At 39.7% G+C, this 7945-nt stretch overlaps 1 long non-coding RNA gene across 1 annotated transcript; it reads right to left on the bottom strand.

Moving 5' to 3' along the window:
* Window positions 1-943: 943 nt before the first annotated feature.
* On the bottom strand, window positions 944-6243 carry LOC141920206 (uncharacterized). Its single transcript, XR_012622255.1, has 3 exons — window positions 6209-6243; window positions 5760-5843; window positions 944-1121 (listed from the first exon to the last, which is right to left on the bottom strand). It is a non-coding gene; the product is annotated as an uncharacterized LOC141920206 (long non-coding RNA).
* Between the last annotated feature and the right edge of the window lie 1702 nt (window positions 6244-7945).

The following is a 7945-nucleotide window of genomic DNA, read 5'->3' as shown; positions in this document are numbered from 1 at the left end:
AAAGATTTCTGCTCAGTTGTTGTTGTTGATTATCTTAAAGGAAAAATTGTCTGTATGGAAGAACTGGCTTCACTGAAGTCAATGGCAAACATCATCTTGACAGGAATATGACAAAGATTTCCACAGAGTAAACTATATTGAAGTAGGATGATATTTTTTTGAAGCAGCCTCGACCCCCAAACTGCATGTTTTTGACTAGTCACCAAACCAAATCTGACAACTTTGAAAATCTCATCCATAAATCACAACTGCCACACAAACCCACCAAACTCATATAAACACACTTAAGTGAATGTCTCCTAGCGAAGTCAGGACCAACCCCAAGTTAAAAGGAATAAAAACCCATCAGTGCCTAATAACGTCTAACTTTTAGGCCCACTCTAGCTTTGCATATCCAGTATCTCTCATAAAATATAGTCCCAGTTACATGAAGTAGAGTCTGTTAAGGTAACTAACTGAAAATACTGTGAGACAAATGCCCCTCCCTTGCATCTCAGCACTTTATTGAACCTTGTAAAGGATCCTTTACACTCAGTAATTATAGCCTGGAATTTACCAAAATATTTCTTTGAAAAATGGAAATAGATGAAGCCTAGGAATCTCCAACACCTTATTACTAAACAGCTCTAGGTCTAAAGCACTAGATTTAAATACAGGAAAAACATGCACATTTCCCTCCTTTGCCCATGTGGTGGCTTAGTCCCTGCCCAGGTCTGAGACCACGTGGCCGCTGCCCCTCCCCCACAAAGGGAGTGAAATACAAAGCCCCGGGGCTGAGATAAGGAGAGGTTTAATACAACAGTGCAACAGCAACACAACAAACAACAACAATAACAATAACAGTGATAACAATGAACAGAGCAAAATATCTACCAATACAGCAGTGAGAACCGAGCGATGGCTCTCTTCGGCGCCAGGATGTGACGTCCGCATGGTATCTGAATAACCCGGCTAGAGCTCCCCCCCACTGCTGGGGAAACTTAACCCTATCCTGGCTAAACCAGGACAGCCCAGATCTTAGCTTTCCCTTTACTGGGTAGTGTCAAAAATCACAAGATGGAGTTCATTCAGAGTGAGGGGATGCTGTTAATTCTACATCCTTCCTTTGAAGCCTTTCCACTCTGCAAAGAGCACAAAACATTGAACACGTCAGAGATTAAGAGCATGTGCAAGATTGACTAGACCAACAATTAGGGCATTTATCTGTCAAGGGAAATTCCAAGTTTCCAGTTTATGGTCTCACACTTTTATTGCTCATCTGTACAGTCTTTCAGAATTAGGGATAATAGGACAGGATTTGCTTAATCCAGGAGAAATTATAGCAATTTTACAGTCTGCAGCAAGTTAACATTAGCAAGTTGTGAGCATAGCAAATGTTTATGAGATTAAATGCATTGTTCAGTTAATGATCTTTGTTGGCAGCAGACCCAGAATGAAGACTACTTAATGGTTATAGGTAACTCCTGCTGACCAGCTCATATGTGGTGATGACAGCCCTCAAGTGAAAATAGATACATGCATAATTTTTAGGACCTAAAATACCTAATGGGGAACCACACCAGAGAGGATAATTCTCTTAATTATAAACCTGTTATGTGAGCTTTTCATAAGCAAACCTGAGAGACATAAAAGCACTTGTTAAGAAGACTCTGTGAATAAACAGGAGCAATGACTATGGTTAAACATCTCTTTTTTTTTTTTTTTTTCCCCCTCTTTTTGGCAGGAGCTTTCTAATGATGTATTTTTTATACATTTTGCTAAGACACTTCACAGTATAATTGTTACTCTATGTTTCAACATCACAATAATTGGCACCACTCTTAAAACTCAGTGTCTTTTATGGTGTCCTAGATGTACCATTATTTAAAATGTCATTCTAAGTCTATTTCATAAAATCAGAATCACAGAATCATAGAATGGTTTGGGTTGGAATGGATCTTTAAAGATCATCTAGCCCATCTCCCTTGACATGGCCAGGGACATCATTTACTAGGTCAGGTTATTCAAAGACCCTATCCAACCTGGCCTTGAACACTTCCATGGAGGGGGCATCCACAACTTCTCTGGGCAACCTGATCCAGTGTCTCATCACCCTCACTATAAAAAATTTCTTCCTCATATCTAATCTAAACCTACCCTCTTTCACTTTAAAACTGTTGTCCCTTGTCCTGTCACTACAGACCCTGGTAAAATGTCTCTCCATCTTTCTTACAAGCCCCCTTTGAGTATTGAAAGGCCCCAATAAGGTTTTCCTAGAGACTTCTCTTCTCCAGGCTGAACAACCCCAATTCTCTCAGCCTTTCTTCAGAGGAGAAGTGTTGTAACCCTCCAATAATTTTTGTTACCCTCCTCTGGATTTGCTCTAACAGGTTCCATGACTTTCTTGTGCAGGGGACCTCAGAGCTGGATGCAGAAATCCAGGAGGGGTCTCAGGAGGGTAGAGTGAAGGGGGAGAATCACTCCCCTCAACCTGCTGGCTACACTTCTTTGTATGTAGCCCAGGATATGATTGGCTTTCTGGGCTGCCAGTGCACATTGCTGTGTCATGTCCAGGTGTTCATCCACTGGTATCCCCAAGTGTTTCTCTGTAGGACTGCTCTCAATCCACTCATCACCCAGCCTGTATGATATTGGGGATTGCTCTACCCAGGTGTAGGTCCTTGCAATTGACCTTGTTAAACTTCATGAGTTTCACATGGGCCCACTCCTCAAGCCTGTCAAGATCCCTCTAGATGGCATCCCTTCCCTTAAGCATTTAAGCTGCAGCACTCAGTTTGATGCCATCTTCAAACTTGCTGATGGTGCATTCAGTCCTACTCTCTATGTCATTAATAAAGATACTAAACTGTACCAGTCCCAATAAAGCTCCCTGAGGGATGCCACTTCTTACTGATTTCCGTTTGGATACAGAGCCATTGACTGAAACTCTGGATGTGGTCATCCAGCCGATTCCTTATCCTTAACCTCTCTTTCTCATAAAGGTTTTGAATGACTTCAGAACCTGGGTATGGAGAGAGGAAAATCTAGGTCATCAAGATTAGTAAACCTCATTCAGTACTGGGATAAAGAAGTAAAGCCAACTGGTTAACCCATTTAAATGTTTTGAATATTTTAACCATAGAGAATACAAAAGTATGTTTCCCTGAAAATATATTTATAAATAATCATATTATATATACACATAGTGTGTGTGATTCCAAGAACGTGTAGAGAGAGTGACAGAGACAGACATGGACACGGAAAAAGAATTACATTTAGCTGCTTTTTTTGTATCATCACTTCTGTCTATTGAAGACTAGACCAGGCCTCTAAAGAGCAGAAATAGATCATTGCCTACTCCACTGAATTTCTTTGTGAGAAGGTGAAGGTAAGGAAAATTAGGGACCTTTTTACCTTATTCTATCTGTCCAATTCAGGAAAAAACATATCACTTCTGAGGAAGGAACTTGAGTATTTGAATTCAAGATATAATTGGTGCTCAAATATCTGCAGGAAGTTATTAAAAAATTGAGATGCAAACATAGATGTGGCATTTTGAAAGTGTGTGTGGAAATGTTTTGTGTCAGCTTTATCATTCAAATGCATTTTTTAAAGATAAATGTTTTTGTACATGTTTAGTATGCTTGTATGTATGCCTGCATTTTGTGTTTTGCATCTTTATGTAAAATGGTCAAGATTTGGTAATTTTGAAGTTAGGATGCAAAATTCATGTTTAGGCTCTTAAGAATAAGCCTTGGTTTTCAAGAATCATTCATTACACAGTGTCACAAACCAGATTGGAAGCCCAGAGAGTTGCAAAGGTTCTGTGATCCCCTTGGGTTAAATTAAGGTGAAATGACACCAAACAACCAGTTAAAATGTTTTACTTGCAGTAGAAAACAATTGAAACTTGGAAAAGGATAATAAGCAATAGGAAAGGGAAAGGGCAGGGAACAGGCAGGGAAAACGAGTCAAAGAAATCCAGATCACCACCCCTGGATCCAGTATTGTCTCAGGTCTGGTAATCTTGGGTGGTGGGTGCACACACAGCAAAGTTTTCTGTTGCCTTTTAAGTTAATTTTATCAGCTGATTAGCATACTAGACAAGGAGGAGTAGGTATTCCACAAACTCATTTCCATAAGAGATGAGGAAAAAGGTGGAGCATGGGTTCTGCACATGCATTGAGGGGGAAATGGGGTGCACCATCCCTTGTCCAATTGAGTTGGTGGTTGTACTCACCCAGCCCACTTTTTTTTTTTTTTTTCTGTTCCCAGAGATTTTTGCTGACTTCAAGCTTCTTGAGCAATCATCTGGCTTCTGGGGCAGAAATGCTCACCTCTTATCAGGCCTTGTCACCTCTTTGGGCTTACACAATGAAGCCAGTGATTAGTGGTCTTTGTGCTTGATGAGAAACATTTGGTTTCACTCAATCCACATTCCCCCCCTTTGAGGCTTATCTAAGGAGTTTGTCAATACAACTGCAAGGGAGTGGGGGATGCATCCTTAGATACACTCCTGCTTCCTTGGGTGACATTCCTTAGAATAATCATAAAGGTCACAGCTTGTCCTTGAGGTTTTCTGTGTCCATGAATGTTTGAGGCATAACTTCCTTCAGCTCTTTACATGCAGAAACCAGTAAGAGAGGTTGGCTTCTCACACCAAATGTAGGAATGTAAGTAGCATTTTATGTAAGGCATTTGTAAAGCATTTTATGTAAAGTACATTTTAGAAAATTGTCTCTCTTAGAACTACAAAATGAGTTTTATACTGAAATCAACCCCTCATGTTTAGATTCCTGTTTAAAAACACTGAGCTAAGAAAATCAAAGCTAGGTAATGCCTATATAAGGATGCTTGTGCACTGTGCAAAAGTTGTAATTATATGATCATATGTTGTATTTAGAACAGCATGTCTTTATTTTCCACCCTCTATATTCATCCCTTGTTCTATGGTACCTTGATCAAAATTTGCTTCTAGATTTTCCTTCAACACCCATCACTATGGATTTGAGAATGAAAACCTTTTTTAATGTATTAGTCTAACTTTTCTGCCAAGAAAAGAGTTCCATTTTGCCACTGAAAGACAAGAATAGGTAAGATAAGTGTGAAAATGTTCTGCAACTTCAGGTCACTAATTTGATGTTTCTAGTACCTATTATTTGCAGAACACTGAATGGCACTTCTTATATCCAAAACTTAGCTCCCACTCATTGCTATTTGTTACTGTGACTGAGTAGCATGTCCATCAATTAGATATCAGGTCATCAAGCTGAACATTCAGAAAATAAGAAAGAGATAATAGTGACCATCTGTGAAGAGACAGATTAACTGACTTGACACAGGAATTTTCCATTGAATCATTCATTTGCTTTGACTAATGAGACCTTTTCTCTCTTCTTGCAATCACATTAGTCACTCAGTAAGCTCTTTCCAAATTCAGCAACAAGCAAGAATCCTGCAATCAACAGCTTTCTTCACCACATAATGCTGACTCTTTAACATAGGAGATCAACTTTGCACATCCAATGAAGGAAAAGGAAAGGGAAAAATAGTATGAGATCATGTAAAGGGAGATCATGTAAAGGAAACCTCAATTCTGTCATATTTTAACATATTCTAATATCCTGGCAGACTTTAACAGGGTGATGGCTGCAAATTTCTACTCTTATGTACTTTGCATGGGTAAACAACATTTCTTTGTCTTCATAAAAAACAAGATGAAAAAAACCAAATGTGATCTAATTGATACGAGAAAATTGATATGAGGAGATATGAATCACCTTTCACAGGTTTCTGTAGTCTCTCTCTCTTATTTAGACAGATTGGAGAAGTTTGCTTCTAACTTAAGTGCCTTGGTTAAGTCCCTGAAGAGAAAAAAAAAAAAAAAAAAGAGCAGAGAAAAATATCTCTATCATATAGTTCGATAATGCCATTTTCATACAGCTATTCTAATGAATATGTCTCTTAATTGTCCATTTATGCTATTATTTCTGCTGTTCGTGGGGCAAAATGATATAAATTCAGTATACTGTTAATTGATAACAATTTGCCCATAAGTGTTGTTTTACTTATATACAGTGCACATTGCAAGATAATTCATAGACTTTTTTCAAAACTTTTCATTTTTCAAAAGCTGATACATCTGTAAAATCTTATGTTACAGAACTGATGAGACAGGACATATCTAAAAATGAGACATCTAAATAATACAGTATGTTCAAGCACTTACTTGTCTCCCACAGAGCCTCACTAATCTTATTTGCCAAAAGTTTTCACATTCTTGTCCAAACAATGAGCACCGTCTCAGAGCTCGATCTTACCAGGCAAAAATACAGTGCAGAGAAGGAAAAGAAAAGCAGTCTGAGATGAAATGGGAGGATACTAGGGAGTGAGAGGAAAATCAGATAATGAGGTCTTGGTAAACTATGGCAAATATCCCATGGAAAAAACTCTTGCATTGCAAGGAGATAAAATTCTTTTCTCTGAGTCTATGTGATTCCAGAGAGAAACCGTTCTTACTGCAGGTCTTGTTACATAGTCTCAGCCCAGGCTATGCTAAGACAAAGGTATCTGACTCTGAAAAGAAACAGAGAAACATAAGCATAACATAATTCAGCTTGCAATACAGTCACTCCTTTCTTGCTTCCTTGTAACAAGTTAATGTTCACAGTAGAGCACATGTAGACATAACCTCTGAACTTTTTCTTCTTTTTTTTTTTTTTTTTTTTTTTCTGATAGAGGGAGCCCATTTTTATTTCAGAGATAAGATAGAGCAATCTCAGAGCAAACACCTGATTATGCCAGAGCTGCATAAATCCTTGAGGAAGCCCAGGCTTTCAGCCCTGGTGTTTAAAGAATATCACAGCAGCCTGTAGGTCTGAGGGTTAACAACAGGAGGGATCTGTGCTAGAGATCTGTGTGCTGTTCAGAAGCTGTGTGCTCCCCTCCTGAAACCCAGTCCCTTTGGGCATGGGGGTTTATGAAACTCACTAGTGAACTTCAGGCTGGACTAACTAGTGAGACCCACATCTGGAATGACCAAGGTGAGAGTCAGTGACTGGGGGAGGAGACCAGGACCCAGGCATGGAGATCTGATGGACCTAGAGCCTGAGCTCATATCAGAGGGCCCCTTGAATCTGTGGGTGTTGCAATCACAGAGAGCAAGGGTGTGTACATATCTCAACTGTGAGCCTCAGCTAGAGAGGAGCAGTGAGAGTAAGCTGTGCTACTGAGAGTGCTGTGGGTTTTTATGCAGTATCAGTAAAGGCACCTGTGCTGGTCTGTGTGGCTGGCTGTGTTAGTGTCCTCTGTGTATTGGGTGAGTTTTATGTATCTATCTCTTGGAGTTCATTTTCAGCATCACTGCTGGCTGGACTTGCAAAAGGGGCTGAAACAGTACACGTCAGGCTGACATGGACAAGACCTCTGGGTCTGCAAGTACACCAGATTCAGCTCTCCCGGACCATAAAGGAGCAACCTATGGGGTCCTGAACAGCTCTGGATTCAGCTAGTCCTTAACAAAGACAGCTGATAAGGGTGCCCAGAAATGAATGGGATGCTGTTCTATAGGCTAGTAATTCCCACAGTGATGCCCATAGCATTAGGAGGAAGGTTGTTTAGTATCTGTGGCTTCTAGAAAATGTCTGTTGTGTTTCCAAAAAAGGCACACTGAGCAATGACGGTTTTGAGGACTGTTCCTGTCATCACATCAATTCTGATACGTATTGAGGAAGATTCTGTTTTCAGAAGCCATGGGTCTGACAAAGTTTCTCTGCTTGTTGATTGCGGACAGCCTGTAAAAGGATTCTGAGATGGAGGAATTGTGGATGAAGCTGTGTGGTTTTCCTTTTCCTAAATGTTCTCATGAAGATTTTGAAACAAAGAAGGCTGGTTGAAACAAAATAATCAGTATGCACAAGAAAAAATTCATGCAGCCAACTGATGAAATGCAGAAACAGAGTTAACA

Source organism: Strix aluco, chromosome 2, assembly GCF_031877795.1.
Source record: "Strix aluco isolate bStrAlu1 chromosome 2, bStrAlu1.hap1, whole genome shotgun sequence".
Lineage (NCBI taxonomy): Eukaryota > Metazoa > Chordata > Aves > Strigiformes > Strigidae > Strix > Strix aluco.
Note: the sequence above shows the minus strand (reverse complement) of the source record. Positions and strands in the feature narration are given on the sequence as shown.